The 21562-nt window shown below is 36.7% G+C and overlaps 1 pseudogene; it reads left to right on the top strand.

The window, feature by feature from the left end:
- Positions 1–362: 362 nt before the first annotated feature.
- On the top strand, positions 363–12868 carry LOC132561767 (TNF receptor-associated factor 3-like; annotated as a pseudogene).
- Positions 12869–21562: the final 8694 nt, after the last annotated feature.

Genomic DNA, 21562 nt, shown 5'->3' with positions numbered 1-21562 from the left:
GTTACCCTCATAAGATAACGGTGTTACTATTATTATCATTCATATCAGTGTCTCCGTTAGAATTCGAACCCTTAACCGACCGATGTAAAAGAGAAATACTCTCTAGTCGAGTTGTACATTACGGCCAGTGCTTCATCATTGATAAGAGTTCCAAACTAAATTACCCAATTTGAAATGTTTTCATGCAGCACGTTATGTTTGTGTAGTGTTTTCAGATCAAGAATACATGGCTGCGGACATCTGTTCTGATCGACCGGACTTTGTGGAACCAGATAGGGTTTACATCTGCATTATCTGTAAAAATGTACTACAGAATCCATACCAGCTAGGTTGTGGACATCACATGTGCCAGGAACACTTACAACACATGTTTGTCAATAATAATTCGTTCACCTGTCCTGAGCAGGCATGTGGCTCTGTTAGTGAACTTGATCAGGTAAGATCAATACTAATCTGATCAAAGTATAGATTTAACAGGTGAATTGAAAAAAATATAACAAAGGAAATTGAGTTTATTTATTAATGGATAAAGTCACTTACAAAATATATATCGCTCGTTTATGTTTCGGTGCATATAGTCAGTGTGCAACTCTTACAAATATTGGATTGTGAAGAAAAAAATCCCTTTTGAATATTTTCATTTTTGGGTGTTCCTTTTTTTCTTATTTTGGTAAAATTGTCTTCCATCAAAAACAGTGTAACTATTGTCCATCATTGTAACTACGCCAACTGTCGTAACCTTGCCTACCCTTGTAACATTGTAACCATTGTCCATTATTGTAACTACACCAACTGTTGTAACCTTGCCTACCCTTTTAACATTGTAACCATTGTCCATTATTGTAACTACACCAACTGTCGTAACCTTGCCTACCCTTGTAACATTGTAACCATTGTCCATTATTGTAACTACACCAACTGTCGTAACCTTGCCTACCCTTGTAACATTGTAACCATTGTCCATTATTATAACTACACCAACTGTTGTAACCTTGCCTACCATTGTAACAATGTAACCATTGCCCATTATTGTAACTACACCAACTGTTGTAACCTGGCCTACCCTTGTAACATTGTAACCATTGTCCATTATTGTAACTACACCAACTGTTGTAACCTTGCCTACCCTTGTAACATTGTAACCATTGTCCATTATTGTAACTACACCAACTGTTGTAACCTTGCCTACCATTGTAACAATGTAACCATTGTCCATTATTGTAACTACACCAACTGTTGTAACCTTGCCTACCCTTGTAACATTGTAACCATTGTCCATTATTGTAACTACACCAACTGTCGTAACCTTGTCTACCCTTGTAACATTGTAACCATTGTCCATTATTGTAACTACACCAACTGTTGTAACCTGGCCTACCATTGTAACAATGTAACCATTGTCCATTATTGTAACTACACCAACTGTTGTAACCTTGCCTACCATTGTAACAATGTAACCATTGTCCATTATTGTAACTACACCAACTGTCGTAACCTTGCCTACCCTTGTAACATTGTAACCATTGTCCATTATTGTAACTACACCAACTGTCGTAACCTTGTCTACCCTTGTAACATTGTAACCATTGCCCATTATTGTAACTACACCAAATGTCGTAACCCAGCTTACCATTTTAACAGTTGCCTATTATTGTAAACACAGCCAACTTTCATAACTAAACCTACCATTGTAAACTTGCAACCACGCCCACTATTGTAACCACGTCAACTGTGATAGCCCAGACTACCATTGTACTATTGTAACCATTGCCCACAATTGTAATTATTGCCTGTATTATAGCACAACCAACTCTAATAAACCGCCCATAATTGTAACCTAACCTTCCATTGTAACCTCAACTGCTGTAACCCCTTCCACTATTGTAGCCCTAGTGCTAAGTAACATTTGCTAAAGCAAAATATTTAAGAAACAAATACTTCCTGTGTTAGTTTGCAAGTATCACTTTTTTTATATAAGGTCTTGCTGAGGAAAGCGATAACAAACTCATTTTTTTCAAAATCCGCGATGGTTTTTTCCTTAGTTAGTACACGTAGATTTTAATTTACCGGTTGTCACTATTTGGCAGGTGTTTCCAGATGGAGGCCGGAAGCGGGAGATCGCCTGCTTGCTCGTTAGGTGTTCGTACCGGATTATCGGGTGTGAAGAGATCATGGAATGGAGAAATCTCCAGGTTTTTATTACTAGGTCATCTCGAAGGGTCTTGATTACCTATAGTCACCGTGCTTCGTCCATCGTCGTCCGTGCTGCGCCGTCAGCCGTGGAAAAACTTTTGACATTTTAAGCTTCTTCTAAAGTTCCACATGTGGGATTGAGCTCACATTTATATGAAATGAATCTGAGATGGTCCTGACCAAGTGTTGCTATTTTTCGTCTGTCTGAAATCCAAGATGGCCGCCATCTTGAAAAACATAGTTTAAATTTCTTCTCAAGTTTCACTGGTGCCATTGAGCTGATAATTGATAGGGATGTTAAGGAAAGGTAGCCTACAAAATAGTGTTTTTTCACTGTGTCAAAGCTTTCACATGGCAGCCTGCCGCGGCAGTCATTTTGTAACATTATAGTCGTTTTCCAGAGCAACTCCTATTTGCAAGTTTCACCAATGGGATTGAGCTCAAAATTGCTTAAAGTGATCCGGAGATGGTCCGTACCAAGTATTGTTAGTTTTCAGGTAGGTCCGAAATTCAAGATGGCCGCCATGTTTGCCATGTTGAAAAACACATTTTAAACTTTTGTTCAACTTCCACTGATGGGATTCTGAATGATGGGATGCTGAAACTTTCCTGAAATAATGCTGAGATGGTCCTGGCCAAGTGTTGTTATTTTTCAAGATTGTTTGAAAAAATATGGCTACCATGACCCTCCTGTTGAAAAAAATCTTAAACTTGTGCCACTAGTGTAGTTTAACTAAATTTTTGTGGAAATATTAAAGACAGGAATCGAGCAGAGTGTTCTCATCCTGGCCACAAGTACGACATTGTGGTAATATATTTTATTCATCTTTGCAACATTTTAATTCAAGATGATGGTGGTGTTGAATTATTTTGATAACTTGTTAATTTTTTGAAAGATTTGTTTTTTGTATGATGTGAAGAAAATTAAAAATAAGTAAAGTGACAAAGATTCAGGCAGCACATTTTTGTAAATATCATTGGAAGAACACAATTTTTTCTGAAATTAAATAAAGCGGACAGAACCCCAGGGCCCCAAATGTTACTCATCCTGAAATATCATTGGTGGATGAAACATTTCATATATATAGGAAACAGGACTAACCCCTTTTCACACAAGGGTTGTGCCTTCAAAAGGTAAACTGACTCAGATTTAGAGTTGAATGCCGTCTGAAAACTTTACTGTCAAAAAATAGGTAACACTTGTTACAGTTACCTACTGCTCACCAAAACTACCAACTGCATCACGGAAAACAGCTTCTTAGTTTGGAATTCCATTCAAAGGTGAAAAATAACCCTTCTTCAAGCTGAAAAAAAATTGTAGTCAGACGATCGTTAAGGCCTGTTGGCCTCTTGTTATTTCTTGAATACATCTTATTATAATCCCTCATTAAGATCTTTATTAAAGAAACAACTATATCTCAATGAATTGACATGATAAATATTACATTTAACATGTAAAGTCCATATGGCGCCCTCCCTTCACTCCCTCATCCCCCTGGTGGTGCCTTAGCCACTATATAAACAGAGTCAATTTTTTACACTCTCTAAAATTTTACACTGCAGGAACATTGTGAGCGGTGTCGTTTGACAACAGTGGAATGTCCAAACATGTGTGGCGAAAAGGCCATCTCTCGTGGTGAGGTAAGTAGCATTCCCCAGCACGTGGGACGATGTATCCCCTTGCCCTTACCATCTTATAAAAACACCCAAGCCGTGCAACAGTAATCGGTTACTTGTGAAGAATCCGTTTAAAAGATATTTCCAGAACTCCATTCGCCAACTTCCTACAGTTTTTGAGTAATGCTGATTATGGTCTTAATTCAAGCTCGTAACATGTACATATACACCAATCCGTAACTTAACCACCATTTAACTTAACTCGTAGCGACACTATTAAGAGTTTCAAATTTTGTGAGAAGCGGAAGTGGATATCTAAAGGCGGTAACCGCCTAAGAAAATAACCATTTTCTGAAAGAATTTAACAAATTGACACAAAGTTAAAAATGAACTCTTCCTTCCTCAAATATTTTATGTTGTATGTGCCTAACTAATTCATTATCTTTCGATCAATATCAGCTGGATTGACAGATAACATACCAATCGTTTAGTATCGTTCAACTAGTCTCTTGCTGTCTGATAGACTGGTTCCAGTCGTCTGCACTCGTTACGTCAATCATCACGAAGTGATCAAGCGTCTGGGTGAACGAAATTACGTGTTCCTATGTCCGCCATCATGCTATACGCTATTGGATCAAAGCATAACTAGGAATTCCACTTCTGTGTCACAACTTTATAACTGATGCTATGAATATTTGTTTTTCACTTTTTTTCTTTGCAAGTGTTACCTTTAGAGCTAACATCGATAGATCGATTGATTGATTGGTTTTCCGTCTCCGCGAATCCTCCCGTTGACGGGTATCGCCAGTGTTGTGGGGACATGAGGTGGAGACCTGTATCCCCCTAGAGGGGTGAAACCGTCTGTTGAAGTTTATTATACTGGGTTTAGAAGACGGCGCCGGGGCCTAATACCTCACCCTAAGTCCAGTAGTCTGAAACATGTCCAAAAGCGGACAGGAAGGGTTAGGGGCCTTCACTGATCTGATTTGTATTAGGGTAATTTTGAAGACCGTCAAATGCCTTAAAATCGTACGGCCTAACACTATCTCTAAACCCCTAGACCACAGAAGGATCTTTAGCGTGCAAGTGTTGATAATCCTCCTATGGATACTTCGCTCGAGTTATGCGCCGTGCTTGCGCATTTGCCAACGGTCGGCATTATGCCACTACTTCTGGTACTCTCTCCGGGTTGTTGATTTAGACTCGTTTTCGATGCACATCGTCATTGTTTTAAAGAAAACTTGAGATAGCACTATTTTTGGAAAATATTTTCCCGGTCAGCCTGGACACTCGACCGTCAAATACGGTTAGGAGTCTTAAGTTATGAATATACATCTAAGAGCAATGCCTATTCATGTGGGAAAATTGAAAAGTTCACCTATATCTTACTAGGTGGGTGTTGACCACCTTCAATACCTTTAACGTCTACTTCGTAATTTCCACATATTGAATGAGGTCTTACTTGATATTAAACGATGGAAAAGAGAGTTTCCTAAGATAATTTTGTACATGGCATCAATGAGCGCAGTATCTGAGAGAAAAGTTTTAAGGTATACGTGTCGCTAAGTAACAAAAACATTGTTTTGACAGGTGTGTGACCATATGAAGGAGTGTCCATGAAACCCACGTGACTGCTCGTACTTTGAGCAGGGCTGTTCATATAAGGTGAGTCTATTAATCAACCTTACGTGATGGTCGGTAGACCTGGTCCATCTGACCATATTTTAGGGGGATCTGATGATGCATATATTCAATGTTCATGTGTTTTAATTTTGACATTTTAGGTTATGTCTATTTTCTGACCATATTATTTAGGGTACAGGGAAGCAAAGTATTTATTATGACCAATTATTTGAGGTACGTTGTATCTCCATATAGATTCTGACCGATGTTTAAAGGTACCTGTATATAGATTCTGACCGATGTTTTAGGATACCTATATATAGATTCTGACCGATGTTTTAGGGTACCTGTATATAGATTCTGACCTATGTTTTAGGGTACCTGTATATAGATTCTGACCGATGTTTTAGGATACCTATATATAGATTCTGACCGATGTTTTAGGGTACCTATATATAGATTCTGACCGATGTTTTAGGGTACCTGTATATAGATTCTGACCGATGTTTTAGGGTACCTATATATAGATTCTGACCGATGTTTTAGGGTACCTATATATAGATTCTGACCGATGTTTTATGGTACCTATATATAGATTCTGACCGATGTTTTAGGGTACCTATATGAAGATTTAGGGTACCTATATATAGATTCTGTTATAGGGTACCTATATATAGATTCTGACCGATGTTTTAGGGTACCTATATATAGATTCTGACCGATGTTTTAGGGTACCTGTATATAGATTCTGACCGATGTTTTAGGGTACCTATATATAGATTCTGACCTATGTTTTAGGGTACCTGTATATAGATTCTGACCGATGTTTTAGGGTACCTATATATAGATTCTGACCGATGTTTTAGGGTACCTATATATAGATTCTGACCGATGTTTTAGGGTACCTATATATAGATTCTGACCGATGTTTTAGGGTACCTATATGTAGATTCTGACAGATGTTTTAGGGTACCTATATATAGATTCTGACCGATGTTTTAGGGTACCTATATGTAGATTCTGACCGATGTTTTATGGTACCTATATATAGATTCTGACCGATGTTTTAGGGTACCTATATGTAGATTCTGACCGATGTTTTAGGGTACCTATATATAGATTCTGACCGATGTTTTAGGGTACCTGTATATAGATTCTGACCGATGTTTTAGGATACCTATATATAGATTCTGACCTATGTTTTAGGGTACCTATATATAGATTCTGACCGATGTTTTAGGGTACCTATATATAGATTCTGACCGATGTTTTAGGGTACCTATATGTAGATTCTGACCGATGTTTTAGGGTACCTGTATATAGATTCTGACCGATGTTTTAGGGTACCTATATGTAGATTCTGACCGATGTTTTAGGGTACCTATATGTAGATTCTGACAGATGTTTTAGGGTACCTATATATAGATTCTGACCGATGTTTTAGGGTACCTATATGTAGATTCTGACCGATGTTTTAGGGTACCTATATATAGATTCTGACCGATGTTTTAGGGTACCTGTATATAGATTCTGACCGATGTTTTATGGTACCTATATATAGATTCTGACCGATGTTTTAGGGTACCTATATGTAGATTCTGACCGATGTTTTAGGGTACCTGTATATAGATTCTGACCGATGTTTTAGGGTACCTGTATATAGATTCTGACCGATGTTTTAGGATACCTATATATAGATTCTGACCGATGTTTTAGGGTACCTGTATATAGATTCTGACCTATTCTGACCGATGTTTTAGGGTACCTATATGTAGATTCTGACCGATGTTTTAGGGTACCTGTATATAGATTCTGACCGATGTTTTAGGGTACCTATATGTAGATTCTGACCGATGTTTTAGGGTACCTATATGTAGATTCTGACAGATGTTTTAGGGTACCTATATATAGATTCTGACCGATGTTTTAGGGTACCTATATGTAGATTCTGACCGATGTTTTAGGGTACCTATATGTAGATTCTGACCGATGTTTTAGGGTACCTATATATAGATTCTGACCGATGTTTTAGGGTACCTATATATAGATTCTGACCGATGTTTTATGGTACCTATATATAGATTCTGACCGATGTTTTAGGGTACCTGTATATAGATTCTGACCGATGTTTAAGGGTACCTATATATAGATTCTGACCGATGTTTTAGGGTACCTATATGTAGATTCTGACCGATGTTTTATGGTACCTATATATAGATTCTGACCGATGTTTTAGGGTACCTGTATATAGATTCTGACCGATGTTTTATGGTACCTGTATATAGATTCTGACCGATGTTTTAGGGTACCTGTATATAGATTCTGAGTTTTAGGGTACCTATATAGATGACCTTATATAGCTGACCGATGTTTTAGGGTACCTGTATATAGATTCTGACCGATGTTTTAGGGTACCTATATATAGATTCTGACCGATGTTTTAGGGTACCTGTATATAGATTCTGACCGATGTTTTAGGGTACCTGTATATAGATTCTGACCGATGTTTAAGGGTACCTATATATAGATTCTGACCGATGTTTAAAGGTACCTGTATATAGATTCTGACCGATGTTTTAGGATACCTATATACAGATTCTGACCGATGTTTTAGGGTACCTGTATATAGATTCTGACCTATGTTTTAGGGTACCTGTATATAGATTCTGACCGATGTTTTAGGGTACCTATATGTAGATTCTGACCGATGTTTTATGGTACCTGTATATAGATTCTGACCGATGTTTTAGGATTAGGGTACCTGTATATAGATTCTGACCGATGTATTAAAGGTACCAGATTCTGACCGATGTTTTAGGGTACCTATATGTAGATTCTGACCGATGTTTTAGGGTACCTGTATATAGATTCTGACCGATGTTTTAGGGTACCTGTATATAGATTCTGACCGATGTTTTAGGGTACCTATATGTAGATTCTGACCGATGTTTTAGGGTACCTGTATATAGATTCTGACCGATGTTTTAGGGTACCTATATATAGATTCTGACCGATGTTTTAGGGTACCTATATATAGATTCTGACCGATGTTTTAGTGTACCTATATATAGATTTTGACTAATGATTTAGGTTACCTGTATATATATTCTGACCGATGTATTAGGGTACCTATATATAGATTCTGACCGATGTTTTAGTGTACCTGTATATAGATTCTGACCCTATATATAGATTCTGTTATTACCGGTTTTAGGGTACCTGTATATAGATTCTGACCGATGTTTTAGGGTACCTGTATATAGATTCTGACCGATGTTTTAGGGTACCTATATATAGATTCTGACCGATGTTTTAGGGTACCTGTATATAGATTCTGACCGATGTTTTAGGATACGTATATATAGATTCTGACCGATGTTTTAGGGTACCTATATATAGATTCTGACCGATGTTTTAGGATACCTATATATAGATTCTGACCTATGTTTTAGGGTACCTATATATAGATTCTGACCGATGTTTTAGGGTACCTATATATAGATTCTGACCGATGTTTTAGGGTACCTGTATATAGATTCTGACCGATGTTTTAGGGTACCTATATGTAGATTCTGACCGATGTTTTAGGGTACCTGTATATAGATTCTGACCGATGTTTTAGGGTACCTACTGACCGATGTTTTAGGGTACCTATATATAGATTCTGACCGATGTTTTAGGGTACCTTTATATAGATTCTGACCGATGTTTTAGGGTACCTATATATAGATTCTGACCGATGTTTTAGGGTACCTATATGTAGATTCTGACCGATGTTTTATGGTACCTATATGTAGATTCTGACCGATGTTTTAGGGTACCTATATGTAGATTCTGACCGATGTTTTAGGGTACCTATATGTAGATTCTGACCGATGTTTTAGGGTACCTATATGTAGATTCTGACAGATGTTTTAGGGTACCTATATATAGATTCTGACCGATACCTATATATAGATTCTTAGGGTACCTATATATAGATTCTGACCGTTTTAGGGTACCTTATATAGATTCTGACCTATATATACCTATATTAGATTCTGACCGATGTTTTAGGGTACCTATATATAGATTCTGACCGATGTTAAAAGGTACCTGTATATATATTCTGACCGATGTTTTAGGATACCTATATATAGATTCTGACCGATGTTTTAGGGTACCTATATATAGATTCTGACCGATGTTTTAGGGTACCTATATGTAGATTCTGACCGATGTTTTATGGTACCTATATATAGATTCTGACCGATGTTTTAGGGTACCTATATGTAGATTCTGACCGATGTTTTATGGTACCTGTATATAGATTCTGACCGATGTTTTAGGATACCTATATATAGATTCTTACCAATGTTTAATGATGTCTATAAATATATTCCGACCAATGAATTAGGGTATCTATATATATATATTTTGACTGATAGTGTGTACTATATATAGATTCTGAAAGGTAAAGCCTCTCGTCCTCGTTTAAGTATTTTAATATACAAGTGTGATAAAGAAAAAAGTCATAGTCCCAATACGAATCTTACAACCCCAATGTTTGTACACTAGTATTCATCAATATTTAATATATAGATTAGGCTTGTCAAGAATGGACGGATTTTATTAAGTTATTATTTATAAAAGTTATAAATGCGGGATATTTGCCTAGATTCCTACATTCATATTAACCCGAATTAAATGTGAAGAGACAGGAAAGACATGTAATATAGTAAGTAAAGATATCAATATTAATTTCTGTTGGAACTATTGCGTTGTTATTTGCGTTGTCAGCGACGCTCTAGTGGCGCCATCTACTGCTCCTGATAAAATTTGGTTGTTCAACTGAACTCACCACTGTTCCATGTATGTATCAGGTAATTTGTTAATGTTTTCTGAAAATCTACGCCTATCAAATATAAATTTAATGCCTCGAATCATTTCTACAATGTATGATCGATACCAGATAAATGTTTCACTAGAAAAGTTTTATTAGGGTTGAAATGCACTTTGTGGCCTGTCTTGATTGCCGTAACCAGGCTCTCATGGACCTTGTTGGCTAGGAAGTTTGCAAAGTGTAGATAAGGATTTCTTGGCTGTAGTAATCATTATTGATATTTTAAGTTATTTTAAAAATAGGTAAAAGAGTTTTTTTCTTTTTTTTTTGTTTTGTTTTAATTGTTTTCAATGCCATTCTTAAAAGTTGATACTTATTTAGCAGACCCTCAACCCCCCCCCCCCCCCCCCCCAAAAAAAAGAAGAAAATTAAATATGAAAAAAAAACCCCACAACTTTCACTTAAACACTGACTTTGTAAGTTGGGCTGCCAAATTTTCTAAAACTCTAAAACAACAAATTTGATTTTATCGAAGTAACCTTATAACTTCAGGCAGAGTTGCGTAGTTTGAAGGAAATGTTTCTGGCTATGAGAGAGGACAACCAGGAATTACACGAAAAACTTTCGAAAGCCAAAGAAGACATGCGGGAGATGAAGGTGGGTAAAGGAGAGTTGTCCATCCTTGTGTGAGGCACTACAGATGTCGTACCTTCTGGATGAGGGGACTAGAAAATACTGAGTCACAGTGGAGTGGGGTTGCTAGCCAGTCTTGTTTGATTTATTCAACACTGTCAAACAAGGCTTTCTGTGGTTTTTGAAATTTTAAGAATGCTCCTATGTTTTATGGAAAATGTATAAAATCTTTGGGTATGTCGTAGGTGCCCTGATCGTTAGAATTATTTCACGTAAGCCGGGAATGGAATCCTTGTTTGAGTTACCTCTCTTCGTTCAGGTTACACTGTCGTGGGTTGATTTAGAACAGAGTCGGCTTTCCATCTTACTTGGCAAAGACAAACATCTGAAGAGCAAAATACGAGTGTTTCAACCCATATCGTTGACCAATTTGATGCAGATAGCCTTTCACATGTGTCGCTACATCAATCTGTCAAAAAGGACTTTTCACTCAGCTTGAATTCATCGTAGGCATTGTTTGACCTAATATCGCTAAAACAATGCTTCATATCGAATACCGAGAGGTACTTATTTCTTTTATGCTGGCACAGACGACTAGAAAAATCCAATAGTTAATTCATTTTGAGATGTGTTTCCGATATATTTGTTGAATTTAATGGACATAAAGAAAAATCAAAACAGCGCGCCTTTCGTACTATCGAAACCTCAACACAATGCGTTTATCTTACGACAGGCACAAAGATACCATGACAGTTTTATTTCTTGTTCTAAATAATATATTAATCACAAAGATGAGAATCTTGTATCTTAACAGATATTCTATATTTTATGAACACTACTTAAACAATTAATGATTCAGCGAATCAATGCACGTGTTGAAATATATGCACCAGCTGTGTACCTGTATTCCAATATTGACAGTCCCAGTGTAAATCTGTATATCGGTAGGGCTTCCTCTTATGTTTAGTATGCCCCCTCTTATGTTGTTTATCGTCGCACCGCGATGGTCACACGGATATATTACAGTCCTTTGTTTACAGAAAGTCATGGTTGGGTACGGGGAAAAGAACATCCACGTGATGCGGAAGTTAGATGATGTGATAACTAAAGATGTCACAAAAAAACTGTCTGATGACGTCATCTGTCTAAAGGAAAGTCTGACCTCATGTGTAGGAAAGATAACCTTTCTAGAGAGAGCAGGACCCATACCGGGAATCATTGCTGGTAACATTTGAATTTTCTCATTTCATATTTACTAAATCATTGTCTACCATAAGCAGTAAAAATCGAATTCTAGAACGTTTGATAATTTTTTAGATTCCGAGAATTCAACAAAACTTTTGTAAACATGAATATATTCCTTATATACGACCTGCATCTTTTTATGCTTCACAGGTCCAGCACTGACTCACATGGAACGTCAAATGTCCAAGTTCGACACCGAAATGAACAAACTTCATCTCGAAATCAAGCTTCTAGAAACAGCTGACCATACGGGAACTCTGATGTGGAAAATACAAAACTATGGACATCATAAGGAGGAAGCCCTTTCTAGTAGGAATCTTTCGCTCTATAGTCAGCCATTTTACACCGGTCGTTATGGTTACCGTATGTGTGCACGTGTATATCTGAACGGTGATGGGAATGGCAAGGGGACTCATCTCTCTTTCTTCTTCGTTGTGATGAAGGGGGACTATGACGCACTGCTGGAGTGGCCATTCAGACAACACGTGACATTAATTTTACTCGACCAGAGCGGTATGGGACAGGACATCCGCGAGACGTTCATACCTTCGACTACCGGAAACAGCTTTCAGCGCCCTGAAACGGAAATGAATGTGGGATGTGGTGTCCCGCGTTTTTGTTCCCTTGGCAAGCTGGAGTCGGATACGTATCTCAGGAATGACACCATATTCCTGATGGTGAAGGTCGACTGCGCTGATGTGCGAATGTTGTAGAGCTAGCTGTACAGTCGGTGGCCCGACGATTGGCTGACTGTAAAACAGTGTAAAATCAGTCCCTATGTAATACTTCAATCTGCTTGAGTGTTTGATTTTGAAAAAGCCTGACATATTAAAGGCACTTTTTTGAGGTAGTCCTGGAGGTGAACATGGATTTCTGTTTCTTGTTGTACAATCTGATTAAAATTACCGGTTAATTACATTACTTCTATCTTTCATCCACCTGTGTATCTGTCCTTCAGACCAACATTTCTATGTATAAACCCTTCCTCACTCCTCATGCACGATTGCCTTGGGACTCAACAGCTCAGCCATCCTGACAGATTAGCTTAACAGCGTGGAAGGCCCCACCCACGGGACGATGCTGTCCAGTAAGCCAATGACAGAACGAGGTATATTTAGTAGCTAGTCTGGAAATCGTGCAGACCGAGTCTTTCGATCGATCTCTATGGAGACGCACATTGTCTTATCAAAATACTCACGAGAGACATGTGTCTGGCCCACGATCACAAACCAGTGATACTTTTAAATTTCATTAACTTAGACTACGCAGTTGATTTTGTCAAGGTTCCGGAAGTGGACGTTTCTGTCGTCATAACAACGTTTTGATGGAAACATTTTGATCACTTTTCACCCTTAAAAGCATGTTCTGACAAGAGTCAAACAAAAATTTAAGAGTCCCCTGCATAGCAGGATACCCTGGTCCGTTTTGCTACGGAAAATGACGTCGTCCACCTTTATCGTCGGGTATCGCATTTGTTTTGCTACAGAGCAGATATGTTGTTTGTTTCTCAGGTTAAGCACACGAAATGTTGTTTGTTTCTCTGGGTAACCATACCAGATGTTGTTTGTTTCTCTGTGTAAGCACACGAGATGTTGTTGTCTTGGTAACCATACCAGATGTTGTTTGTTTCTCTGGGTAACCATACCAGATGTTGTTTGTTTCTCTGTGTAAGCACACGAAATGTTGTTTGTTTCTCTGGGTAACCATACCAGATGTTGTTTGTTTCTCTGTGTAAGCACACGAAATGTTGTTTGTTTCTCTGGGTAACCATACCAGATGTTGTTTGTTTCTCTGTGTAAGCACACGAGATGTTGTTGTCTGGGTAACCATACCAGATGTTGTTTGTTTCTCTGGGTAACCATACCAGATGTTGTTTGTTTCTCTGGGTAACCATACCAGATGTTGTTTGTTTCTTTGGGTAACCATACCAGATGTTGTTTGTTTCTCTGTGTAAGCACACGAGATGTTGTTTGTTTCTCTGTGTAAGCACACGAAATGTTGTTGTCTGGGTAACCATACCAGATGTTGTGTGTTTCTCTGGGTAACCATACCAGATGTTGTTTGTTTCTCTGTGTAAGCACACGAGATGTTGTTTGTTTCTCTGTGTAAGCACACGAGATGTTATTGTCTGGGTAACCATACCAGATGTTGTTTGTTTCTCTGTGTAAGCACACGAAATGTTGTTTGTTTCTCTGTGTAAGCACACGAGATGTTGTTGTCTGGGTAACCATACCAGATGTTGTTTGTTTCTCTGTGTAAGCACACCTGATGTTGTTTGTTTCTCTGGGTAACCATACCAGATGTTGTTTGTTTCTCTGTGTAAGCACACGAAATGTTGTTTGTTTCTCTGGGTAACCATACCAGATGTTGTTTGTTTCTCTGTGTAAGCACACGAAATGTTGTTTGTTTCTCTGGGTAACCATACCAGATGTTGTTTGATTCTCTGTGTAAGCACACGAGATGTTGTTGTCTGGGTAACCATACCAGATGTTGTTTGTTTCTCTGGGTAACCATACCAGATGTTGTTTGTTTCTCTGGGTAACCATACCAGATGTTGTTTGTTTCTTTGGGTAACCATACCAGATGTTGTTTGTTTCTCTGTGTAAGCACACGAGATGTTGTTTGTTTCTCTGTGTAAGCACACGAGATGTTGTTGTCTGGGTAACCATACCAGATGTTGTGTGTTTCTCTGGGTAACCATACCAGATGTTGTTTGTTTCTCTGTGTAAGCACACGAGATGTTGTTTGTTTCTCTGTGTAAGCACACGAGATGTTGTTGTCTGGGTAACCATACAAGATGTTGTTTGTTTCTCTGTGTAAGCACACGAGATGTTGTTGTCTGGGTAACCATACCAGATGTTGTGTGTTTCTCTGGGTAACCATACCAGATGTTGTTTGTTTCTCTGTGTAAGCACACGAGGTGTTGTTGTCTGGGTAACCATACCAGATGTTGTTTGTTTCTCTGTGTAAGCACACGAAATGTTGTTTGTTTCTCTGGGTAACCATACCAGATGTTGTTTGTTTCTCTGGGTAACCATACCAGATGTTGTTTGTTTCTCTGTGTAAGCACACGAGATGTTGTTGTCTGGGTAACCATACCAGATGTTGTTTGTTTCTCTGTGTAAGCACACGAGGTGTTGTTGTCTGGGTAACCATACCAGATGTTGTTTGTTTCTCTGGGTAACCATACCAGATGTTGTTTGTTTCTCTGGGTAACCATACCAGATGTTGTTTGTTTCTCTGGGTAACCATACCAGATGTTGTTTGTTTCTCTGGGTAACCATACCAGATGTTGTTTGTTTCTCTGTGTAAGCACACGAGATGTTGTTGTCTGGGTAACCATACCAGATGTTGTTTGTTTCTCTGTGTAAGCACACGAGGTGTTGTTGTCTGGGTAACCATACCAGATGTTGTTTGTTTCTCTGTGTAAGCACACGAAATGTTGTTTGTTTCTCTGGGTAACCATACCAGATGTTGTTTGTTTCTCTGGGTAACCATACCAGATGTTGTTTGTTTCTCTGGGTAACCATACCAGATGTTGTTTGTTTCTCTGGGTAACCATACCAGATGTTATTTGTTTCTCTGTGTAAGCACACGAGATGTTGTTTGTTTCTCTGTGTAAGCACACGAGATGTTGTTTGTTTCTCTTTGTAAGCACACCAGATGTTGTGATTCTCAGGTTAAGCACACGAAATGTTGTTATCTGGGTAAGCACACCAGATGTTGTGTTTCTCAGGTTAAGCACACGAAATGTTGTTATTTGGGTAAGCACACAGGATGTTGTTTGTTTCTCTGGGCAAGCACACGAAACGTATTGTTTCTCATACAGCGATGAGTTTTAATTCATATTGTTGTACAAAACTAAAACGGGTGTAGATGTATATCAAAAGTAAATCGTTAGCAAATGAAATTCATCTGTCAGGTTTTTTGATGATATTCAACGAACATTGGTGAACTTCCATACACGTGTTCATTCCTGTGAACATGGCCTTAATACAAACAGAAAAAATTTCGACAATGAAGCAAAACATCATATGAATTGTTATTGTAGGCATCACGTTGGAATTCATTACTCACATTTCTGAAAACGCAAGTAAAAACGTTTCTTCTTAGGGAAAATCTAACGTTTTTATTTTTTTTCCACAGAATCAAAAATCAACGAATTTATGAGTCCACGAAACTGTCTAATTTGTAGAAACAACGAAATTTGAACCCAACGAAAATAAATGAATCCACAGTAGTAGAACTGTAGAATGGCGCTGAAAAAAACACATTTTAATCTACATTTTTCATAAAAAAAAAAAAAGAAAAAAATCTTTCTGTGGGATCTATTTGGTTCGAATACAAGACAAAAACAGTTTTTAGCATGAAAATGAGAATCGGTTCATGTGATACTACACAGAACTAACCTTTATACTACAACATAAGCTAAGAACAGATGCCTTACTACATTGTATTTCACATGTGTTCTCTCTCCAAGCTTGCTATTGGTCTATATACCGAAACATTTTTATGACGGAGGCCGCTCTAAGGTCAGGACACGAAACACAGGAGGACTTGTCCGTCGTTTCCTCTATCGTTGCAGGGTATACATAAATCGACATATAAATCCAACCCAAGTCTGTCAATATTGATTTAGACGCTGTCAAATATAGCAAAATTTACATCCTGTAGTTTTTTTAATGATAAACCTGAAAAATATGACGTTCAATACGAAAATGAGCTGGAGAAGAAATCCATTTTGTTTCAGTAGAGATTGTACAAAGGCCACAAAAGGAAATAACACCAGACAATAAAATGATTAGAAATAGAAGCAAAAGAACCAAGTAAGACTTAAACTGCATCATACAGCTATCTTATTCTTCCAAGGTTCGTCAGTGTAGCCAAAAGCCTATATTGCGATACACTAGTTCCGAAATGCAATGAGTTTTGTAAATTCCAGTTTTGAATTAAGAAGAACTTAAGGTATAAGTGTTTATTCTGAAACATGTCTCTATATTCCTAAAATTAAAATATAGCAGGCAGTTCACGGCAGATCTGTACAACCTGCAATCATAAAAATACACTGTTTGTCTGAGATTTACATCAGTCCTTTTTTCTGATGTCAGAACTACTCAATTTGACGTTCAAATATTTATTTATTCTTCTGGAGACCGACAGTCACCTGCCGTCTACAGGTAGCGATATATGCGATATTGTATTATTGTTGTTTCAATAAAATGCCACGCTAAGTAGGAATGTTATCAACACTTTGTCAGAAATACGATATATATTTTGCTAACCCCTCGCGCACAAATTAATGTGTTATTTGTCTGACAAAGGAAACATCGTTTTCAGCTAAAAGGCCTTCTATGTGGTCGTATTTCTCGCAGATTTCTTTTTAACATAAGTTTTTTGGAAAGACATGAGACGAAGAGCTCAAACAAATGCGTGGTTAGGATGAAAAGGCAATATCAATAACCGATTGGTATCGATCGATACACAACCGCTTATTTAAATTAAACAGTCATGGAATTTTATCGACTTCAATCTGTATCCAATTTCAAGCGAATACACGAAATTACGAGTGTTTATTTGAACAGAGCGCTTTTATTTTCAGAGTAAGATTATTTCTATGGAATGAGTTATAGTCTGCCGCCGGGTCGCGTTACAACATTGATGTATCCCACCACTGATGGCTCCAGGTCGAACATGAGCACGGCAGTGATTGATCATCTGTGACGGGAACAATAAAGTGCCGTGAAAAAGGCGGACCAATCAGATTGGTGCCAAGACATCTCGTCATTAAATTCTTTACAAGGCAGGCTTGAATTCACTGAAGCAATTTCAAAAATGAACATCTCTAGGTATTTGTTTTATTAACTGCTGGCGCCATCCGCCGATACATAATACAATGTACAGATTTTAAGTTAAAGTGGTAGACACATGCGTTGCGATAAAACACGGCACACCTACATTGTTATAAAAAAACAACACAAATACATTGCAATAACTTTTGACAAACAAACAGTTGTAAAACACTTTAATAGAAAATAAAAGATACGTTGTAATAAAACGCGACACACATGCATTGTAATAAAGTACAATACACATATATTATACTAAAACACTGTAATAAAACGTACGTAAAATACACATTGTAATAAAACACATCACACAGTGTATGTACATTGTGATGAAATATATCACACATAGTATGTACATTGTGATGAAATACATCACACAGTGTATGTACATTGTAAAAAACATATCACACATAGTATGTACATTGTAATAAAACATATCACACATAGTATGTACATTGTGATGAAATACATCACACAGTGTATGTACATTGTAATAAAACATATCACACATAGTATGTACATCGTAATAAAACATATCACACATAGTATGTACATTGTGATGAAATATATCACACATAGTATGTACATTGTGATGAAATACATCACACAGTGTATGTACATTGTAATAAAACATATCACACATAGTATGTACATTGTGATGAAATACATCACACAGTGTATGTACATTGTAATAAAACATATCACACATAGTATGTACATTGTGATGAAATATATCACACATATTATGTACATTGTAATGAAACACATCACACAGTGTATGTACATTGTAATTAAACACGTCACACTGTGTATGTACATTGTAATAAAACACATCACATCACATATAATATGTACATTGTAATGAAATACATCGCACATAGTATGTACATTGTAATAAAACACATCACACAATGTATGTACATTGTAATTAAACACGTCACACTGTGTATGTACATTGTAATAAAACACATCACATATAATATGTACATTGTAATGAAATACATCGCACATAGTATGTCGTTGCAATAAAACACATCACACATAGTATGTATATTGTATTTAAACACGTCACACATATTATGTACATTGTAATAAAACACACCACACATATAATATGTACATTGTAATGAAATACATCGCACATAGTATGTATATTGTAATGAAACATATCACACATAATATGTACATTGTAATGAAACATATCACACATAGTATGTATATTGTAATGAAACATATCACACATAGTATGTACATTGTGATGAAATACATCACACAGTGTATGTACATTGTAATAAAACATATCACACATAGTATGTACATTGTGATGAAATATATCACACATATTATGTACATTGTAATGAAACACATCACACAGTGTATGTACATTGTAATTAAACACGTCACACTGTGTATGTACATTGTAATAAAACACATCACATCACATATAATATGTACATTGTAATGAAATACATCGCACATAGTATGTACATTGTAATAAAACACATCACACAATGTATGTACATTGTAATTAAACACGTCACACTGTGTATGTACATTGTAATAAAACACATCACATATAATATGTACATTGTAATGAAATACATCGCACATAGTATGTCGTTGCAATAAAACACATCACACATAGTATGTATATTGTATTTAAACACGTCACACATATTATGTACATTGTAATAAAACACACCACACATATAATATGTACATTGTAATGAAATACATCGCACATAGTATGTATATTGTAATGAAACATATCACACATAATATGTACATTGTAATGAAACATATCACACATAGTATGTATATTGTAATGAAACATATCACACATAGTATGTACATTGTAATAAGACACAATACATTATAAATTATGAAGTACATTTATATAAGGTCACGTGTAGGATTGAGAATTATATAGAGTCTGAGGTATTTACAATTGTAAATCGTGGATACCAATATCATATAACATCATCGTGTTCATTCAAACTCAAAATTCAAGAAATGAGTGAAGCATATGAAAAAAAGAGATATTTACAATGAGACATTTGAAAAAGTACACGAAGAATAGGCATGTGTTTCGGAACGGTAGCGGTCTTCTGTTCAATCGGTTACAAACAACATGTAAATATATTGGCTAATCCAAGAAAGTAACCCTACCTTCCTGGTGATAGTAGATAAATTACAGAATATGTTCACGCCGGACACGTACAAAGTCATATCTTACAAAGACATAGAATACTTTCTCGTTATCATGATGGCAACGCATTGACCCATTGAACTTCTAAATAGCCTCATCTGTGTGAACTTTTTGAATCTCAAGGTTGCCTGCTTACACGTTAGTATATGAAAATATGGACATAATTGTTTCCATAAAACTAAGTATTCATCAATCTTCTTTTAATCAGCTGGCGACATCTTTCATGGATATTTTAACCTTGATTATCAAGTTAACTGTGAAAAGTAAACACTGAAGGTTGAGAAAGCAGGCTTTTTACTATCTAGAAACGTAAAATTCAATAAGGGAAATCGATGTCATTCCGCTTATCATGTATGAAGTTGTTATGGTGATGGAAAAGATCTAGGAAAGCTGCAGATGTAATGAAAAGTTACGTTTTTGTTTTAGTTAGCTCACCTGTCCCGAAGAACAGAAAAGGCCTAGAGGCATGACATTTTACTGATATATATATATATCACCAAATGAGCGCTGCAAGCCCTTTGCGTCTCTTGGTTTTTGTTTTTTTGTTTTTCTTTTATCTATTTATATTTTTAATAATTTGGTACTTTTGCTACATTGACCTTCGACAACCGATGACAATGATGATTTTCAAAACGTCAAAGCAAACCCTAAGAACAAGCCAAAAAGTTTTTTTACCTGTCGTATATTGAAAAAGTACGTTCTTCTTACAGCATGTAGTTTAGATTGTTCTTGTAAAATCCACAGCTTACCGAATGTATGAAAACTAGAGCAGTAACCTTTGATATGATGTCAGCGAATTTAGTGCTGGAGAGGTTTACTCACGGTTAGCGAATTATATTGATGGAGAACTAGGCAGATATATCATTCAGACGTTAATATAATTTCAGAATGAGAGATTATTGTTAATAATCATCACTAAACCAATAAATCTTTAGACGCCAGATAATTTGTTTAAGTATGTAAAAACATATTTTGATGAGGTCGTTGCCAGACAACGGTCTCCATTTTGTAACAAAGTTGTTCGAATGATTTTCGAATTGAGTCATTTATATCTGCTGGAGACTGCTGGAAATTGAGGATTGGAACCACAATCATTTCATCGTATAAAAAATTTCATTTGTTGACAATTAAGAAACATTTTCGTTAATATCCTGATACATTAGCAACTGTCATATGTGACGTGGAATAGAATCGAGTTTCACGCCATTAGAAACAGCTTTAATTAATACAGGTAATCGGCTTGTTGAACCGTTACAGATTGTTCGTTAAGGAACCTTTCCGCCATTTCCTTTTTTCAGCTGGTGTGCTGCCCGCCTGGAACTCTTCAAAGACTAGAGTTTGAGAATCAAAATCGATGAATAGACAGGGTGACCT

Source organism: Ylistrum balloti, unplaced genomic scaffold, assembly GCF_031769215.1.
Source record: "Ylistrum balloti isolate Yb309-2 unplaced genomic scaffold, AGI_CSIRO_Ybal_v1 Utg371276, whole genome shotgun sequence".
In the NCBI taxonomy this organism is placed as follows: Eukaryota; Metazoa; Mollusca; class Bivalvia; order Pectinida; family Pectinidae; genus Ylistrum; species Ylistrum balloti.
This window is presented reverse-complemented; position numbering and strand designations above follow the sequence as displayed.